The sequence below is a fragment of the Sturnira hondurensis genome, unplaced genomic scaffold, assembly GCF_014824575.4.
Source record: "Sturnira hondurensis isolate 20B ecotype Veracruz unplaced genomic scaffold, ASM1482457v3 Scaffold0004136, whole genome shotgun sequence".
In the NCBI taxonomy this organism is placed as follows: Eukaryota; Metazoa; Chordata; class Mammalia; order Chiroptera; family Phyllostomidae; genus Sturnira; species Sturnira hondurensis.
The window spans coordinates 19,769,755-19,790,811 of NW_028076767.1; the positions used below are offsets into that span (position 1 = coordinate 19,769,755).

The following is a 21,057-nucleotide window of genomic DNA, read 5'->3' on the forward strand; positions in this document are numbered from 1 at the left end:
AGGTAGGTGCCCTGATCTGGAATTGAACCCACAACCTTATAGGTCATCACCACGATGCTCCAGCCAACTGAGCCCCTTGGCCAGAGCTAGAAAGGACTTTTTAGGAGCAGCTGCCTAATTAAACCTTTTCTTTTTGCAGGCAAGGAAACAGTTCCAGAGAGGTTAGACATGTTGCCTAAAGGGTCATTATGTTGTGGAGTACTCTCAGGGTTCTCAGTGGAGTGTTTCTTTGTGCTTCCTGTTCTGTATAGCTTCTTTTCCTTAGATCCTACTGGACCATAAGCTCCATGAAGGCAGAAATTATGGCTTTCCTATTAATGTTTTCCCAGTGCTTAGGTCCCATAGGACCTAAGTGCTTTTTGAGTGAATGGGTAAACTGTCGGAGTTTCTAAAGCTAGGATATATGGCTGCACATCAGATGGTGCATGAAGTCACAAGGTAGTATATCTTCCTAGTGGGTCAGTGTAGTCCTGTTTTTTGGAGTTGGATAGTTTAAATATTAAAACTAGTAATTTAAAAGTTTATTCTTGTATTACCATGTTATGGAATGGATTGTAAGTTAGCATGAGGAATGGATTGTGAGTTAGCATGCTTATTTTTTTACATAAAATGAGAAAGCATTAAATAAATGACAGGATTATAGTAGGCCCTTTGATCTTTTTACCCTGGAGGGTCTAGTGTTGCCAGATCACTGATATTTTTAAGAGAAGCTAGAAATCTAACTTAAAAAAAGATCTGATTCAAAATGTTGGCAGTTAACTTAGAAGTTTGTAAATAAATTTGTGTGGGTCAGACAAAACATAACTTTGGGCCTGAGCATCTGCTTGTGGTCTGGGCAGGAACTAGACTTTTTGGACAGGGCCAAATGGATGATAGTATCAGGGACGGCTGCCATTCTGGGTCTGGCTCCTCGTTAGCTTCAGACTGGCCATGGCTCAGAGTGGAAAGAAGGAAGTTAAAACTTGATAGGTTAGAAAAATTCCCATATTAAACATCACCATTTGTAGGAAGCACAGGACGAAGCTTCGAAACTCACAGGAGTCCTCAGCCCTTAGAGAACATCTCATTTGCTTTCCTTGTTTTGCTGATGACCTAAGGTCCAGAGAAGGAAGTGTAGGGCTTTCCACTAGGACCCTAAGCAGCAAGCATAAGCCATGGGCAGGCCCCACTTTAAACTCCATACCGTTGGTACTCCTTCCTTACACACTCTTAGGGTGTGGGGCAAGGGGCTTCCCTGGCAGGCATGCTTTGGGATGGTTGGTAGAGCTAAGTGAACTTCACTTCTTGATACAGCCCTGTCATCCTGAGCAAAGGGAGGGTTGAAGTGGCAGTAACATGCTCAGCCTCATCTTGGTGCATAGGGTCTATTTCTGTCATTAGCATCATATTGACCTTATTTTTTTCTACCTAGAAAGACACAGAGGACAACTCAGCAAAAGGAGCTTTGGTGCTAGGCTAGATCTGTCCCACCTTGTGCCTTCCTTGCTTCTTCTCTTCCTCTTGTTTCCTCTCCATCTCCTTCCTTCTTGAGCCCCACTATCCTCCCTTCTGCATCACACCCTTCCCCCACCCATTATCTTTTTGTTCTTTTCTCACTGTTGCCCTTCTCAGTGTGAAATTCTTGTAATGCCCCCACAATAGGCACAGCCAGGGATTGGACCCATTTCCCAGGGTTTTTGAGGAGACTTGCTCAAAAGTAGGGCAACTAAATAAGAGAGATTAGACGTCTTTAAAACTGCCCCTTCTTCTCCACTCTCACCGCAGGTTGGAAAGGATAAATCTTAACTCTGGACTTGGCTACTGTCCTTATGTAGACCGGTGCCACCTCATTTTGCTGCCTCCTGTCAGCATCCTGGTGCTTAACCCCCACTGTTTTCCCTGTGCTCCTGCTCAGGAGAATGACTTTGTTTTGACCTTTCCCTCTGAGCAGAAAGCTCTATCAACTCCTTGCCCTCTTTACCTGACAAATTCGTAGTCATTTTTTCATAGAGTTCAAATGCCATTTCCTCCATTAAAGCTTTCCCTGATTGTTCCATAAGCAGAATTAATTTTGATCTTCTTTGCATTTTGCTTCTGCCTTTATTTATAGTTATTTGGTGCTTTGTCACATCCCAAACTGCTCTTATTCATGGTATATATCCACAATTTTTAATGAGTGTGCTGCAAGAATTTTTAAAACATGCAGTACCTTAACTGTTACTCAGGGGCACTGATCTCTTTTCCCTTAGACTATCAAATAAAAAAATGACAACAGCCAACACAAAAGTAGCCATCTGATGTGAGTGAATCAAAATTATACATATTTTTTGTCAGATTGGCAAAAAATATAATATTTCTTGATGTGCTGCAGAATTTCAGTAATTCGTTCATATGTGCCATGAGATGAAAAAAGTTGAAAATTGTTGGTATATAGAGACCACATGGGCCAAGGGACAGTGTGCTACTTATCCCTGTTTTCCTTGTGTCTCTGTAATAGGCACAACTGCAGAATGAATGACAAGACATGTATATGTACCAGTACCCATAGTATAAAGTTAAATGTTAAATGCTGCAGGTGAAATATGACAAAGTGCTCTGGAAATTTACTGGAGTTCTTGAGAAATACCTTCAAACTGGGAGAAATCTGGGAAGTTTCTAGAAGCTAGTAGCATTTGAATATGCCCTTGAAGAAGTTCAGTTTGGCAAAGATGGTAGGATGAGCATTCCAGATGGAGGAAATTGTTTCAGTAAAAGCAATGAGGAAGTACAGAGGTCAGTCCCCACCTACTGGTTCATCCATTCCCTCAGCCAGATTTCTGTTAGAATGTGTGCTAAATTTTTAGGCCAGCCTAAAGGAAATCCTCTTTCTTCTGTATTTTCTGCCTTTTTCCCTTTCTGTTCTTTCCTTTCCTTCTCCTTATTTCTTGTAACCCAATTACCTTTTATTTTGGTTTCTTCTCGACCCTTTCCTTTTTTTCATCTTCCTATTTCTCCAGTCGTTTTGAAGAAATACTTTTTTTTTTGATTTACCTTTTCTGGCTACTTTCTTCTTTCTTGCCCTCTTCCCTAGGCCTTTGGGTTGAGCTGTGAATCAGCTATACAATATTTAACTCCAGGTCAGAGTTCACCTTGTGAAACTGAGAAGTAATCATGGCATAATTGTTTCTCATCTGTCCTTTGTGTTTTATTGACATTGACTTTAAAAAATTTCCCACAATGCTAGGGATGTCATCATCATCATCATTATTATTATTATCATTTTAGTAGTTGTTAAAGTGTCGATTTTAATGAGACATTTCTGAAGACAGGGCTGCCTTTAAGTGGTATGAGCCTTCAGGCAAAGCCAGGGTTGGGTGAGTCCTAAGTTCTTATGGATCTGTTTTCTGGTGCATACAGGTGTCTAGGACACACCGACACACATTCCCTCCTATCCCAGCCTGTAGAGAAGGCATCCCTGCAGGTCGGTATGCTTTGTGATACATACATGATTGAGGACACAAAGGTGCACACATTTCTTCTTTTCCATACACACCCACACTATCTCCCTTACACTGTTAAATCATCTACTACCTCCTCCTGCCATGTACCCATATTAGTTATCCTCCTATATGCATACATTCACCCTCCTATCCAGTCCCATTGTTTTCTACCCAGATGCCCAGAATTGTGTGTGCCCTGAAAGTATCTGTGAGCCTGTCTTACAGACACCGTATTGTCTACTCCCTTACATATCCACACGAGTCCTGCCCTACCCAACACACCCCAGGTCCCACACACTGAATACCGCACCAATTCCCACTATTCCTTACCTCTCCCCTTAAGTATTTCTAATTTTCATAAGAGACATTTTAGTTTCAGACTAGTTTTGAAAGGAAATGTCTTTGCTGACAGCTAAGCTAGTGAACCCATTAGGGATTTGGAACCGTTTAAGACAGTTCCTTTGATTAAGACCCCCAGAATAACCCTTTGATGGTAGGGCTAGGGGAGGGCAGGGTCAAACAATATTGGGTTGCTTCTAAATAGCATTCTTATGACCCAGGGTGGATTTGAACCTAGATTCAAACTTGATCCTATATTTTAAGATTCACTTCTGTTAGAAGGTGATCATATATATATTTAGCAAAAGAGCCAGAGTCACTGTATATGTTCTAAATAATTCCCTGGGGTGGGGCCTGAAAACTGTATTTTTTAAAAAGATTTTATTTATTTATCTTTAGAGGGGAAGAGAAGGAGAGAAGGAGAGAATTATCAATGTATGGTTGCCTCTCATGAGTCCCCTGCTGGGAACTGGCCTGCAACCCAGGCATGTGCCCTGACTGGGAATTGAACCGTGATTGTGTGGTTCGCAGGCCCACACGCAATCCACTGAGCTACACCAGCCAGGGTTGAAAACTGTATTTTTAACTAGTTTCCTGAGTCTTGTGTTGTTAAGCCAGGTTGGAAACTTTTAGTTGAAAGGAAGGAACTAGAAGATCTGCATTATCTTCCTGTACCACCTTGGACAAGTTATCTTTTCTTTTCTGGACCTCAGCTTTCTCAGCTGTATTATAACAAAGCTCATGCTCATAAAGGACCCTTCAGTTCTAAAATTTCAGGCTGCTTTATGATGAGATGAGTCTGTATCCTTTTCTATCACAAAAGTGTTCTTTCTTTGGGTCTACCCTGAGCAGGGCATTTCAGTCTTTGGCCAGAGGCCAGCAGAGGCAGCCTAAGCCTTGACCTTCTGTCAGAAGCACTGACACAGCTCCTAATTAGAAATGGATCGATATGGGCCTGCATCCAGGCCTGGGAAGCCTGGGAGGAGGCCTGAGGAGTGCTCCTAGCTTGGGAGAAGCTGATTACCGTGAAATGGATCTGGTTACACTTGTCAACACAACAGTTCTGCTGGTATAGCCCTCTTCTGGTGGGACCGGAAGGCAGGGTTGCTCTGAGCAAATAAGGAAATGGTTAACTTGGATCCATCCGACTTTGATACGTTTTCCTCACCTTTATAAACTCCTATACAGTATGGTGCTAGGTACATAGAACAGAACCCCTTCTCAGATGGAGTACTTACTGAAGTGTTAAACATTGGGTTAAGCTACTTTGTGTGTTTATTTACCCTAACAACCTACTGGGATAGGTTGGAAAAGGAAACTGAAGCTCAGAGAATTGAAGTGACTTGGCTGCCTTGTGTTACATGTAGCATGTTCTCTGTTATACTATGCTACATTTTTGAGCATTTGCAACAGCTATTCCAAGCTGATGGACTATTTTCAACCAGGGCTATCGCTTATTCTTTAGACTCAACTGGAGTTCAGGCCTTCTCTCTGGAGCCCTTCAAAGATTGGAGGAAATTCTTTAAAACCAGTGGTGAGGAGGATGGGGGGAGATGCTTTGCTTGCTTTTGCTTTCTCATCTCCTTTCCAAGGTCCCTGAGGAATAAGCAGGCTCTAATGGGGGAGATCAATCATCATTTGGGATCAATGGGAAGGCTTCCTCCTGCATGCAGTGCAAAGTCAGGTTTCTCAACTGGCCCTGTTCAAGGAGGGGGAAGGGACTCATGACTGGATATTTCTAGGCATTGTAGAACCTGCGTGCTTAACATACTCAGCTACCAGTGTGGTCAGACCAAATTCTCCCTGTGGTTGTGTCATTCAACAAATATTTGTTGAGTATCTCTTATGTGTCAGAACATGCTAGTGGTAAGGATCATTCAACAAATATTTGTTGAGTATCTCTTATGTGTCAGAACATGCTAGTGGTAAGGATCCCCAGATGAAGACCCAGTCCCTGCCCTGAACAACCTCACTATCTAGCATCAGAGTCAAAGAAGAAAACAAACCACGGTATTCTGTGTGTTCCGTAATAGAGGCATGTATGAGGGACTCAGGGATTACAGCGGCATGAAGGGTGGGCTTTCTTGAAGGATGTAACTTTGATCTGTGCTTTGAAGGAAGAGTAAAAGTTGAGGCAAGCAAGGCAAGGAGGTCACTCCAGACCAGGGAACTAGCATAAAGATGTGTCCAGGAACTCTTGACAATGGGGTGGATATTAAAGCAGTCTCTAACATGTAACAAATCAGATTGGCAGCCCTCAGCACTTGCCCCTTGCCAGACTTATGGCTGTAATAGTAACCATCGAATGGCAGTAACACAGGAGCAGCAGGTGGGGAGAAGGAGGTGAATTTATTAGCAGATGCTACCTGAAACTTAGTTTCGGGGAGGAAACTAAGGTGGGGGGGGAGCTGATGAGCAGCAGCTCTGTCCTCTGAGCCAAGCCTGCAAAGGGTACTGGGTAGGGGTTCTTGGTGGTGGTTTGAAAGCTCATCTAACCCAGGCACATGTCTTTGCTTCTCTGATGGCAAAATCCTCTGTTCTGCTCAGCTCGCCCCCTCCTTTCTGTGTTCTTTTAGGAATTAATGGAATCTGTTCAAAATACCCCTGAAATGAAATTACATTTTTAACTCTAATTACCCTAATTAAAACCTGACAGTTGTAATCCTGGAATGGCAGATATGCTAAGTACCCCATGCCTGTGACAGGCTCACCCACCCATATGGAATGTTTTCTGTTCTTGGCTTAGGAGAAAAAATCTTGTGTGTGTGCGTGTGTTGTTGTTGTTGTTGTTCTCTGCTCTGCTACCCCACCATCAGCATTTTAGTCTTTGGTCTAACAGCTTCCCCAAGCTAGCATACCCATACTCGTTGGCTACAGGCTTGCCCGGGACCCCTAATCTCAATAGATGTCCCGTTGTATTCAGAGATGGTGATCCTGATGATTCCTACCACACATATTTGAGTTCGTTCTTCATTTGAGGTCAGACGGCATTGCATACCTGACCCTTTCCTTGGGTGAAATCCCCTCCCTTTGGGAACCAAGTATCTGTTCTTATTAGAAGGCTGTCTGCTGATCTGGATCTGGGTTCAGTTTATGGCTGATATTAAAGATACAATTTGAGGTCAGGGACAAGGAGCTCTGAAAATAGGATCTTCTCTTTGCACATCTCAGCACAGGCTAGAGTCACCTAGTGAAATGTCTGGTCTTGGCCTTAATCTTAACTATTTACCTGACCAGACATAAGGTACATGATGAGGAGGGAGAGGGGGCAGCCATTGAAGCAGACAAATCTCCATTGATGCTGTGAGTCATCTCCCGGTTCTGTTAAAACCAAGTATCCCCATGCTCTAGCAACCTCCACGCAGCCTAGAAGACTGATCTGTCAGCAGACACTGGATGCTATGTTAGGTACTGCAAGAGGTACAGAATTGAGTAAGATGCAGTCCTTGTGCCTGAGAAGCTTAGAATTGTGGGTGAGTGAGGAAGACAGTGGTGAGTGAATGAGAGCTGTATATGTATGACTAATTATGTAAGTCAGAACAAGCAAAGACTTCTCACAGGTGTTGGCATTTAAGTTTGTCACTGAATAGGCAATATTGACAGAGGAAGCGAGAAGGGCATTGCAGGTGTTAGGGAACAGCATGGGGAAAGGTAGCAAGTTGCTAGGTGTCAGCTCATTGTGATTGGAGTACAGTGTGCAGGGAAAGATATGGTAGAAGATGAGGGTAGAGTTTAAACTTCATCCTGTAGGTAGGGAGATCCATTGAGGGTGTATGATGAATTGGGAGACAGGGTGATGGGAGATGTAGATTAGAAAAGGTGTCAGGAAACTGGGCTGTCAGTTCAGTCCAGTCCACTTCCTCTTTCCGTAAAGTTATACTGGAATACAGCCACACTCATTTTTTCATCCATGGCTGTTCTCATACTACAATGGTAAAGTTGACTCTACAGGGACGGATACAAGCCCACAAAGCTTAAAATACCTACTATTTGGCCCTTTATAAAAATAGTTTGCTGATCTCCGAGTTAGGAGTAAATTATGAAAGTTCTGTAAGAGAAGATAAATATCAAAACTAGGCCTGAAACAGATTGGAGGTGTCAAATGAGACTTCAGAAGAAGAACAGCATAATTTAATAGAGAACACCTACTTCTCAAAACTTTGTAAAGGTCAAATAGGCTAAAGGTCACCACGGTCACAAAAGGACACAGGAAACAGGCAAGTCCTGATTTGCCCTTATTAGTTGTGTGACTGTGCAAATCATTAACTTCCCATAAGTTTGGGTGAGTATAATGAATAGAACAGCAACAACAACAACAAAAAGAATGAGCCAGATTCTTCCTCATGGCACAGAGCTCTTGGTCTGCTACTTCCCTATACTTCACCCCCAGTTTAAAAGTCTTCAGGCTGCCATGACCTGTGTGGCTCAGTTAGTTGGGCATCAGCTTGCAAAGTGAGAGGTCGCTGGTTTGATTGCCAATTGGGGCACATTCCTGGGTTGCAGGTTTGGTCCCCAATAGGGGCATGTATGGGAGACAGCTGATCTATGTTTCTCTCTCACATCAATGTTTCACTCTCTTTTTCTTCCTCCCGTCCCCTCTCTCTAAGAATTAATAGTATCTTTTAAAAAAAATCTAAGGGCCTAGAAAACCTATAATGTAGTTTGAGTTGATTGGAGGTGGATGTGCAGAGGATTTTCATCACCCAGGACAGTTGGTGTTGTGGAGAGGGGCTCATGATACTTTGAGAACACCCAGTACCCTTCCCTAATTTCTGGTAATTGTTCTGGCCAGATTGAATTTATTTCTAGCTGTCAACCTCCGGAGCATATTAGGCCCCTGCAAAACCAAAGGCTGGATCACCTCTCCCAGCCAGAAACTATGTAAGGACTCCTTGACCTCTCTTACGTGCTTTCCCCCTGCCAACTATACCGTATCTCCTATGCCTCATTCCTTTCTTCCTAGAACATTGTGCATTTATCCTGTAGAATAGGAAAAAAATTGGATGAGGAGACCCAGTGGTGGGTTCCAAACTCATTTCTCCCTTCACCTTACTGTGTGAACTAGCCAATTTCAAGTTTCTGGCGCTTCTGTAGGCTCCCGTACAAATGACTTTAGCCGCTTCCTAGGGTTTGGGATTTCTTCTCTAAGACCCAAATTCAGAGCAGTCTTTTCCTCTATTTTTTTCCCCATGTTTTCCCCTTTTTGCTGGAAATTCACTACCTTCATAGTCATATCTTTAGCTGTTTTTACTGGTGGGGTTCTAGGAACTGTCACTAAGTCTAACTGTTACAGTGAAACAAACCCTGGGGGTCAGGTTCAGTTGACGCTAGAGGTATTCAGCAAAGCACAGTGTCCCCAGAATGGGCAGTCTTATTTCAGAACAAGTGAACATTTGGCCCTGGGCATCCATGCTATAGTAGAGGAAAAAGGGCCAGGCACTGATCCAGGTAATTCACATGCTTTTTTTTCTTTTATCTCATAACTTTATTCCTGTTTTAAAGATGCAGGAACTCGGTGACTAATTCATGGAGGATACAGGAGGACAACTAAATATTCCCTGTTCCCAAGTAGGGGGAGTGGAGTAGAGGAGACAGACAAGTAAACAGAGTGGTCTAAGCTTTAAGAGGATACACAAGAACACTTAAGTAATAATTCCAAGGATACCCAGAGCTGGGGCTCAAACCCATGTCTGTCTGCATATTTCTGCTATACCATGCTGCTTTCCCTACAAAGTAGCAGGGAGAGTTGGCCCACTCGGGTGCAAGTCCAGGCTGGCAGGCAATCTTTGGGAGTATGGCCAATGGTGGGGAGGCCTGGCCTTTGGGATTCAGAGCTGGACTTTAGGCCTAGGAGGACCTGAGGTGGGCTTTCATATGGATCTGGGCCCATTCATAGAAATAGCATGTGATTTTGTGCCCTCCAGAAGTAAAGCCTCGTAGTCAGCACTGGCAATATCCTGGAATATCACAAGAACCCCCAGAGTCAACTCTGTGGTATAGGAGAACAGGGAGGAAGAGCTGATATCCAGGACCTGTGGGTAGGGGATGGGAGTTTGGGCTATGATTGTTTTAAACATTTCATTCCTAGAGTCAGAATTAGTTTGAGGACTGGATTTGAGTTGCAGAATCCCACCTGAAATCATATTAGGATAGTGAGAAGGAAGGGAAAAGCTTTTAGAGACTAACAGGAGCCAGTCTTCAGGTTAAAAAAGTAAGCCTTGTCAGAGTCTACAAATTATTCCAGCTTAAAAACTTGAACTCAAAATAGCCTTTGTAATTGTTGGCTCCTTTCCTCAAAGACCCTGTCTTCCTTTCTCTCTGACCATGCATGGCTAGGCAGGCTGGCCATGGCTAGTTCTGGGCCGTAGCATCCTTTGGTCCTGCTATTTCACCTTGGGCCCTCTTCTGGGAAGACCCTGATAGTGTTAGATTCAGTTTTTTCTTCTGTGAAATTCAGGGATTAGATTAGCAAACTAAGGTCTTAGTGTTCTATACTCAGGAGCTCCTTTATCCACCAGATCTGAAGTTCATTCTTAAGGCTAACTCCAGCTCCCACTCTTGGTATCTGATGGTCATCACATAACTGAGCAGAATCGTACTAAAATTCACAGATTCTTTTTTTTTTTACCTGACCATCTACTTGTGATTTTACTTTATTTTTTATAGAATTTATAAGTAATTTATTTATTTGTTTTTAGAGAGAGAGGAAGGGAGGGAGAAAGAAAGAGCGAAACATTAATGTGTGGTTGCCTCTTGGGCACCCCCAATGGGGGACCTGGCCTGCAACCCAGGCATGTGCCCTAACTGGGAATTGAACCTGTGGCCCTTTAATTCTCAGGCCGGCACCCAATCCACTGAGCTATGCCAGCCAAGGCATGACTTTAATTTGGGGGTAACATTGTCATTATCTCTCAAATCCTGGACTTCCGACTGAAATTGAGATTCTTGGGTTGAGTACACATCCGTAGAGAATTGTCATTGCTTTTTAAGAACCTTTTCAAAAACTGGTATGTGAACTTGAAACTTGGAGTTCCAGGCTCCATATAGAAGATACCTCCAAAGACGTTCTCTACTGTTGGAAGTCCACACAGTGTGGGACGTGCCCTGACTGGGAGTAAGTGGGCTGATTTTGGCCCTGCCACTAACTTCCTTTTATGACTCTGGACAGATAGTCTCTGAGGAGACTATCTTTTGGCCTTACCACCCCTTCTGTAAAGTGACGGGGCCTCTTCTAGCTCTAGTCCTGTCAGGGACAAAAGGCCATCTTCTATGCAGTTCAGTTGCAGAGACCGATCTGGCCCAAGCTCTGTTGGTTACAGATTATAAAGCCTTAGATTTTCACTTCCACCTCAGGAGGGGAGAGGGGAACCATCCAACTGTCTCATTAGCATGGAGAAAACAGTAATTACTTGTGCCTCCCTTGATAATTCCTGTGGGTTGGTTCTTCTAGGGGAGGAGGAGGGGGAACTGGAGACAGTTTCAGCTGAGAAAGGAGAAATGCTGTTAGCTGCCCGGAAAATGCAGAGGCAAGAATGATTGTCTTGCATGTCTGTTATATTCTGGACATTCCTCCAGGCAGCCTAGAGTCTGCCTGGATTGAGTTTTATCTGTTTATGGCATGCATAATGTTCTCATACTTGGGGAAGGATTGGGCTCAAGAGCCCTAATGTCTCTTGTCATTAGAAACCAGCTGCCGCCCTGGCTGGTGTAGCTCAGTGGAATGAGCGCGGGCTTGTGGAGCAAAGGGTCGCCGGTTTGATTCCCAGTCAGGGCACATGCCTGGGTTGTGGGCCAGGTCCCCAGTAGGGGACACATGAGAGGCAACCACACATTGATGTTTCTCTCCCACTCTTTCTCCTTCCCTTTCCCTCTCTCTAAAAAATAAATAAGTAAAATACTTTTTAAAAAAAAGAAGAAAAAGAAACCAGCTGCCCTCTTGTGATATGCTGGGCATCCTGAGGCTATCTTTTTTGGGTAGTAGAGGAGGGAAGGAGAAAGAGTGGGAGAAAAACATCAATGTGTTTCTTCCATTTCACTGAGCCATTTTGTGACATGGCTGCATTTTTATTATGTTGTGAGGTCATCTTTTTAAACCCCGTGGCAACACAACCAGTTGGTTTATTATGCCAGGGGTGCAGCGACCACATACCAGAATCAGTCACAAGAGTCAATGTCAGGTATCCTTGTGGATGGGAGGGGTGTGGTAGAACTGCAAGACTATGGGAGCTTGGTCAAGGCTGGGAAAAGCAAGCCTTGTGAAGGTTCAGGCAAAGTTTTGAGGGGCAGCTGGAACAGAACTAACAAACTCGCAAGTGTGGCTCCTGGGACAAGGGCTGTTTGCTCTATGGCCAATCTTGTACTCCTTGGTGGATGTGGGCAGTTGTGCACCCCAAGTTGCTGATTGTAGTAGGAGTGGGTCTGAGGCCATCTGAGGTGGGCCCTGCCTCATTGAGCCTGGGGCTTTTATGCTATTATTATCTCCTGTGGCTGCTCCCTCTTGCCTTGGTTGCCACCTGAGAGGCTTAGAGAACCCAGCTTCCATCCTCCTTCCCCTCTCCTGAGGAAGCGATCACTTCAGCAACAGCTCTTTCAATCAGTCATCCTGCAGGCCCTGGAGATTGCTCTACTCTAAACAGCAAGGGTTGGGTAGAGACAAGCTATTTTTTTAAAAATGTGCTTTACAAATATAGGAGATGATTTCTTCTGTCAAAATCTCTCCTTATCCCCCTGAAGCAGTGTCATTCTCTTGTGCCAGGCCTTTTGCTTGGTTCCCCACCCTACCGAAAGCCTTTGATGTTCAGGTTCCAGTTCTTCCCCAAAGATTCTCTTCACTTCTGGCTTCTTTCCTCTAGTTACCAGTTGTGGATTCCTGGTTTCTATATACTCCTGTAGAACATGTTCCCTGTTACATCTTTAATGGAGTGCTCTAAAATAATAGGGCCTGGCCCAAGGGAAGGAGTGCTTTTTTCCAGACTAACTTGCAGTCATCTGGGACATAGTAAAGTGCTTCCCCAAAATAGAGACAATATACATATCCAAGGACATAGTTCATGCTGATTCTTGCAAAGGTATTCATAGCATCATATTCCCTCCCAGAGCCTAAGGTGTTTTGATCAAATATTTGGGTTCAGCCCAGGCATCTCTCGTGGCTTCTTGCCTGTTTGTTATATAGTCTTAGAACACTTTGTCCTTTAGGGCATGGTATCCAGTTTCAAAAAAGCCTGACTCTTCTCTAATTGCAACAATGAGCTGAGAACTTCTTGGGAAGGGCCTGGTAAGTTAAGTCCTGCAACTCTGGAACCTTGTGGTGTACTTGTATTCCACCCCTGCTCATCTTCCCCGCATGCAGAACCAGCGGTTGCTTCATTGAGTACAAAATGGGAGAATTTGGTCCATTTCCTAAACCTTTATTGTTGCTTTGATATGTGGGGGTTCCTTATTTTTGAGCAGAGAAAGTGCGATGTATATAGTACAAAGAACACAGTCTTTGGAGTCACACCTGGGTTCCAGTAAGTTCTGTGCTCTACTGTGTGGCTTTAGACAATTAACTTTACTTCTGAGACCCACTTTCCTCCTGTAAATGGGGCTAATTCTACTGACCTCAAAAGCTTATTAGGAATAAATGAGAATAATTAAGGCTTTGGGCATAAATAATAGGTAAGGCAAATGTACATTTCTTTCTTTTTTCCTAGGCCTTGTTATTGCTTCTTATTCATTCTGTTGTGGTACTTAAATGGAATAACAATTCCTGTCATTGAGTCACTTATGCCAGGCCCTGAGCTAAGGGCTTTCTTGTGCTATCTCATTTATTTTTCCCAGTAACACATTTGTGAAGCAGTAACCATTTTAAACAAATAAGGAAACTGGCACAGAAGGTAAGTACCTTGCCTATGGTCACAAAGGTAGTAGAGACAGATCTGGGATTCAAACCCAGGTGTCTGATTCTAGAGCCTGAACTCTTCATCAGTAAATTGGTCATTAATACTTTCCCGTTACTTTCCCTAAGCAATTTTCTTTCTTCTTGGACCTGCTAGGATTTGTGTGCATGTAGTTCTTGAGCTTTTTTGGTAACAGTTAGTACCTGGCTGTCTGGACGGAGGCACAGAGAGTGACATTGTGTTTGCCACGGCTTTTCTTAATTCTTCCACTCAGATTCCTTCACCTGAAAGGTGGTATAGCCACCCCCTTTGAAAAAGAGACCATTCTTTCATTTCCTTTTTACTGTTCACATCAAACCAAATAGATCTCAGCAGTTATACTGTTCTTGTTGATCTCATTTGCTCCATCAGCAGATCCTTCAAAAGGTTAGGCACCTCACCTTCATTTTACAGGTGCGGAGACTAGGGTCCAGGAAGGTAAAATGACTTGGGTCAGGGTTACACGGTGAGTTGAATGTAAAGCCGGAACTAGCCTTTAAGTTTTCTGACTCTTAGCCCAGTGTTCTCTCTACTAATTTAAGTAAAAAGGAGAAGTATGTGTGTACAGTATACGCAGATCAGTCCTAAAGAGGGTTGAACTGTATTAGGACTTAGGATCTAGAGACTTCTGAAAAGGGACCTTGCCTTCTCCATCTTTATCTTCACCCTGGTTCATACACACACATTTGAGGAATTCAGGAGAAAGGGAGAAACACTCTCTCCTTAGGGTTTGGTAAGCTTTCATGGTAGGGAGCTGTGGGGAAGGGTCCAGAGGATGTCAGTATCTCCTTATCCCTAGGAAGTTTAGACTCCCAGGCAGGGCTTATCAGCCAGGAGTAACCCTTGTAGAAGGAGCAGAGGAATAGCAGAAGAACCTGCATGTCCTATGACCTGTGCAGGTTTCAGCCAAAATCAGGCAAGGGTTGGGCTGTGGCAGGAAAGTGATAAATACTGAAAATTGGAGCCCTGAGGAACTTCACTTTATTTCTCCTGACAGATTTCGTCTGGGCTTGGGACAAATAAGTTCCCTTCATTTAAAATTTGTAAAGAGGGATTTCTACTCCTACTTTTAAAAAACAAACAAACAAAAATTCTTGATTCTGGAACCAGAAGGAGAAAGAAACCTTTTCAAACTCTAGGCCTCAGGCATTTCAGTCTTGTGCAGGCATCCTCTTCCTTTTTTGTGTCCTTTTTTCCTTCTTTGCTTTTACCCCTTTCCTCTCCCTCTTTTCTCTGTTTTCCCCCTCCCTTTTCTAATAAAGGTTTTTATTTATTTATTTATTTTAAAATATTTTATTTATTTATTTATTTTTAGACAGGGGAAGAGAGGGAGAGGAGAAAGAGAAACATCAATGTGTGGTTGCCTCTTGGCGTGCCCCTCACTGGGGATCTGGCCTGCAACCCAGGCATGTGCCCTGGCTGGGAATCGAACTGGTAACCCTTTGGTTCTCAGGCCAGTGCTCAGTACATTGAGCCACACCAGCTGGGGCTAGATTTTTATTTCTTTTTAGAGAGAGGAGAAGGGAGGAGGAAAAAAAGGGAGAGAAGCATTGATTGGTTGCCTCTCACACATCCCCAGCTGGGGACTTGGTTTGCAACCCAGGCATGTGCCCTGATTGGGAATTGAGCCAGCAACCTTTTCATTCGCAGGCCAGTGCTCAATCCACTGAGCTACACCAGCCAGGGTCCAACTTTCCTTTTTATCGTTTTCTCTCCTTGCCTCCTCCTTAACTGCTGAAAAGAAGAATGTGAAAAGGGCATCTCTAGCCAACAGATTAGTAGATATTGATATTATAGGTACTTTGGCTGAGAGTCAGAACATGGAATTTGAGATTTTGGACTTCACTTTTAGACCTCAGAACAAAGGTTGGTGGGACAGGTGTTTATTCATTCACTCACATGTTCCCCCAAATAATTAGTGTCGCATATTTGCCAGATACTTGGACTATTCCATTTTATAAGACCCTGAGCCTGCCATAAGATCACAGTCTTACGGGGAAAACAGTGTAGCAGTAAACTTTTCTTTCTCCCCTTTCTACCTCCCCCCTTTCAAATCATTGGATTTTTGAGGTGAAAAAAACATCAGTTTAATATGGTCCTCCTTGCCCTGGCTGGTGTAGCTCAGTGGATTGAGTGCAGGCCTGCAAACCAGAGGATCGCGGTTCAGTTCCCAGACAGGGCACATGCCTGGGTTGCAGGCCAGTTCCCAGCAGGGGACCCACGACAGGCAAGCATACATTGATATTTCTCTTCCTCTCTCCTTCCTTTCCTCTCTAAAGATAAATAAATTTTGAAAAATCCTCATTAAAAAGTATGGTCCTCCTTTCATATTGTTACATAATGAAGTGAGTAAGGAGCAAGCACATAGGCTTTGCAGTAAAGTAAAGCAGACCTGGGTTCAAATCCTGCTTCTCCTATTTATTGGCTGTTAGACCTTGAATGGTATACTTGGCCTTGTCCATCTTCAATTACCTTTGCTATAAAATGGGCCTGTCATAACCTGCTTCACAGAGGATTATGAGGGTTAACAGCATAATACTTAGTTCAGTCCTGGTACAGAGTAGCCCAAGAAGCCTTTCTGTCACCCTGCATCAAGGCCTGGTTTAAGTCATCAGTCCTCTGTGAAGCTTCTGAGGCCACCTCCAGGTAGACATTCCTTTTTCCACTTTTATAAGTTGTAGCACTTGGAACTGTTAGATCTGACTAATCTTGTAGTAGTCCTATGCAAGGTTGACACAATCTCACCCTGAACTACAAGGAGCCTGAGAAGAGGACTGTTCTCATTCATCCCTGCATCCTCTGTAACCCCTAACCCAGAGCTGTGACCATGGCCAACTAGGCCCAGGAAATATTTTTGGATTGATTGGATAGAACGCTTCTATATATATATGCAGTGTTTTGCAGCTGACAGAGCTGTTAAAGATCTGGCTGGAATCTTCCATCTTAACTCTTCTTATTATCACATTGATTGTCCCAAATTCTCTCTGTTACAGGCCAGTTGTGAATTATATCCCCATTTTGTAGTTGAGGAATCTGAGGCTCAGATTAGAGCCCAGCTCTCTTGTTAGGAGATAACTCCACTATAAGATAACAGTAACAGGAATGAGCCCTGACCTGTGTGGCTCAGTTGGTTGGGCATCATCCTGCAAAGTGAAAAGTTGCTGGTTTGATTCCTGGTCAGGGCACATGCCTAGGTTGCAGGTTTGGTCCCTGGCTAGGGCATGTAGGAGAGGCAGCCAGTCCATGTTTCTCACATTGATGTTTCTCTTTCTCTTTCTCCTTCCTTTCTCCACTCTCTTAAAAAAAAAAAAGTAACAGGAATGAGAACAGAATTCCTAATTGACTGTGTCTCCATTCTCTGGAAGCAGTATGAATCTTTTGGTTTTTATTTTTATTTTTTATCTTTTATTTTTTAAATTCTCACCTGAGGCCATGTTTATTGATTTTAGAGAGAGGGGAAGGGAGAAAAAAACATCAATCAATTGCCTCTTGCTTGCACCCTGACTGGAAACCAACTCAGCAACTTAGTGTGTGCCCTGACCAGGAATCAAACACAAGACCTTTTGGTTAATGGGAGGACACTCCAACCAACTGAGCCACACCCACCCAGGGCAGCACTATGAATCTTTCCAAGCAAGAAGGAACCGGGAGACTGACAAAGAGCCATGAGAAAAAGGTCTTAGGATAACTTCATTGATTTGCTAGGCTTTGAAGATTAAGGATTTGAATATGTACAAAGTACATACAGTATTCCTGAAGACAAGCATTCCAGGTGAGACAGTAGCATGGACAAAAGTATGGGATCTGGAAAGCCCATGGCAGACATAAGGCAGGTGATGGTTACATCATGGCACACCTAGGGAGTGAGGCTGAGGTGATTGGGAGCCATGACATTTTTTTTTTTTTTTTCAGCAGGGGAGTGTCATTAGAAGCATTAATCTGGCAGTGTTGGGCCCAATGTGTTGGGGCAGCAGGGGCGAGGGAGACTGGTGGAAGAGAAACCAGGGAAGAGGCTACTGTAATAGTCTTTGTAATGTCAGTACATTTTAAAAAATATTCCAGCTATGCAGGCAAGAGATAATGAGATCCTGAACCAAGAGGAAGTTGACACAGTAGGGAATAATGAAGAACAGGGTGGATACAGAGCTCATAGAGCAAAAAACAAAACATAAAAACCCAGAACACAAGGACTTTGCAATTTTAGGAATTGGAAATGAGGGAAGGAGGGGTCAGAGAGCATACATTTGGAGTCTAAATACTTGGGAGAATAGTTTTATCATTTGCTGAACCATGGAGGCTGGAAATAGGAGATGAGTTCAATTTATTGACGTGTTGAATTGGAGGTGCTGGTATTCCATGCCCTTTACCACCTGCCTAAGGTTTCTGCCTTTGTTCTTTTTTAAAAATATGCTTTATTTATTTTTAGAAAGAGGGGATGGGAAGGAGAAATAGTGGGAGAGAAACATCAGTGTGTGGTTGTCTGTCATGTGTCCCCTACCAGGGACCGGGACTGCAACCCAGGCATGTGCCCTGACCGGGAACCAAACCGGCAATACTTTGCTTCACAGGCCCGTGCTCAATCCATTGAGCTACACCAGCCAGGGCTGCCTTTGTTCTTTGATCCAGACCTACAGTCCTTCAGTTTGATGTGTCTGCTGCTTTGTTTCAGGCCTGGAGCCCCCCCACAGATCCCTCCACCTGTGTCTTTGAACTCCTTTCCCTCATGGAAATAAGATAGTGCATGTAAGGTGTTTAGACTGGTATCTAGTCTAATTTCAAAGTGTACATTAAATGTTAGTGGCTATGAAATGGCTGTTGTTGTGGTTATCGTCATAGCTTCATGATTATAGTAGCTAGAGAATTAGAGAAGCCTCTGGAATCACCTGGCTGAAGGACTCAGGAGCCAATCAAATAATACTCAGTAAAAAGCCTGCACTGTAAGTAAATGGAGAAGATCTCAGGCTTGGCTGTAAATGGGGTCTTTGAGCTATGTCAGTTAGAATTGGAGAACGTGTTTCTTTGACTTCTGCTATTTTTGAGAATTGGCATAGTGTGTGGTTAGAAGGGCAAGCCCTGGAGATTGGACTTTGGGTTCATGTCCCAACTCTACCATCTATTGTCTTTGTGACTTGGGCACATTTATTTAACTTCCTGGTGCCTTAGTTTTCCCATTAGTAAAATGGGGAATGTAACAACACACCAACATTACAAACTTGTTGTAAAGATTAAATGCGCTAATACAAACACAAGGTTTACAACTGCCTGGAGTATGCTCCTATTCTCCTCTGCTCCTGGAGTATGCCCCAAAGTTATGTCTACTCCACATTCCAGGTAATATATAGGATTTCTGTGTTCTTCAACACCCTCACCCAGCATAAAAGAGGATGATCAGAGTAACCTGAAACTAATCTTAGAGTACTTAAAAGTTTGTCCCAGCTAGATTCCAGGTTGTCTAAGCCTGGAGCAACCTGGCCCAAGAGTGAGATAGAGCAGGGGTGTCAAACTCATTTTCACCAGGGGCCACATCAGCCTCATGGTTGCCTTCAAAGGGCCAAAATAATTTTAGGACTGTATAAATGTAACTACTCCTCAACTGTTAAGGAGTTGAAATTACATTTGGCCCTTTGAAGGCAACTGCAAGGCTGATGTGGCCCCTGGTGAAAATGAGTTTGACACCCCTGAGGTAGAGTAAGCGCTATGCTGAAGAGCAGTTCTTTCACTGATGTACTTTAGTGTAGGGCAAGTCCCCTAACCTCTGAGCCTTGGTGTTCTCATATTAAAATAAGGAGAATGAGTAATTTCTCCACATAGATTTAGTATCTCTTTTTCCCATCACTACATTCTAGCTATATTGATCTTTCTCCTTAAGCATAACTAGTCTATTTTTGCCTCTTGCCTTACGGGCTTTGCACATGTAATTCCCTCTCTCTAAGACTCTTGGCTTAGGTCTCTGCAGATCTTACTCCTATACTTCACTCAGGTCTCTGTCCACTGGTCACCTGTTGGAGAAGCCTTCCCTGACCAGTTTATCTAAAATAGACCTCATTCTTAGTCCTTTCCATTTTTCTTTCTTTGCTTTATTTTATAGCACTTAGCATGACCTGAAATTATATATTTAATTATTAACCTATCTTTTGCTAAGATGCATACATGTGAGGGCAGGGACTTTGAGTGCCTGCACCTACCTAAGTTGTGAACAGGACCCTGACTGACTTCCTTCTCTGTTATAGGTGATACCTATTCCTAGAGGCAGCTGGTGGCTGACCCGGGAACCCTAAAGAAGAAATTGCTGACTGAGCTCAACCTCGGTGAGTGAGGCAAACTCTGGTCAAGCTTGGGCCAAGACAGAGAGTAACTAGTTTGGGGCTTTATTTTTACCCTTACTATAGATAACTTGCAGGTGATTACTCTTTTGTTCTATGTCTACGAGATTGGCATAGGCAGCCTCCTATATTGGGAGGAAAACTGAACTGGCTTTATTGGAGCTGTCACGGGATGGTTTGGGGTGATTTTCAATGAATAAGGCGAAGCAGGCTCAACCCATATAGGCTTCTGTCAGCTGCTTTGTGCTGGGAGGGGAGGGGGGAGCCTGGCAGCTCCCACAAGCCCTCTTAACATGACCTTATAGCCCTTAGAAACTTTCCTAATTTCCATCTTGACTGTGTCCTACTAAACCCATAGGTCAGCATTAGAAAATTTTGTAGTTTTGTCAGTCCTGCAAAATGTGATCATGAACACAGTAGTAAAGGTGGAGTGATCGAGTGGAGCTGTGTGAAGGGGAAGTCAGGGGAGCTTAGAGGGAAGACAGCAGATGGTGAAACAGGAAGGGAAGTCAGTCAGCACATTAAGAACCAATTGTTTTCTGACTTGTGTGGCTCAGTTGGTTGAGTGTCATATCACAAAGCAAGAGGTTCCTGGTTCAATTCCCAGTCAGGGCACATTCCTGGGTTGCTGTTTGGTTCCGGGATGGGGTGTGTGTGAGAGGCAGTTGATCAATGTTGCTCTGACTTGCGTTGATGTGTCTTTCCCTGTCTTCCTCCCTCTGTTCCCTTCTCTCTAAAAATAAATAAGTAAAATCTTAAAAAAGAAAAGAACTGATTGTGTCATGGATCTTATTTGTCTAGACAAAACCCCATTTTATAGGTGAGAGGATTGAGGCTCAGGAAGCTGAAATAATTTGCCTAGGGTTCACACCTGGGCAAAGCTGATGTTAGAACCTAGGTCAGTCTAACTGTAAATACCACTGTTCTCCCTAAGTTATCAGGCTACCTGATTTTTCTTGCAAAGTTCAAGAAGACAGACCCCCTCAGGGATTCAGAAAGGAGGTCCAGTTATTTGAGGGG

The 21,057-nt window shown here is 43.5% G+C and overlaps 1 protein-coding gene across 3 annotated transcripts in view; it reads left to right on the forward strand.

Annotated features, from left to right (window-relative positions):
• Nucleotides 1-21,057, forward strand: part of RALY (RALY heterogeneous nuclear ribonucleoprotein) — a 91,156-nt gene that overhangs the window by 24,566 nt on the left and 45,533 nt on the right. For 2 of the 3 annotated variants that reach the window (XM_037043891.1, XM_037043890.1), the window contains exon 2: nucleotides 19,945-20,022. The exons of the other annotated variant lie outside the window; for it this stretch is intronic. The gene's annotated coding sequence lies outside the window, so the exon portion shown is untranslated. The remainder of the gene's footprint in view (nucleotides 1-19,944; nucleotides 20,023-21,057) is intronic. 3 annotated transcript variants of the gene reach the window in all.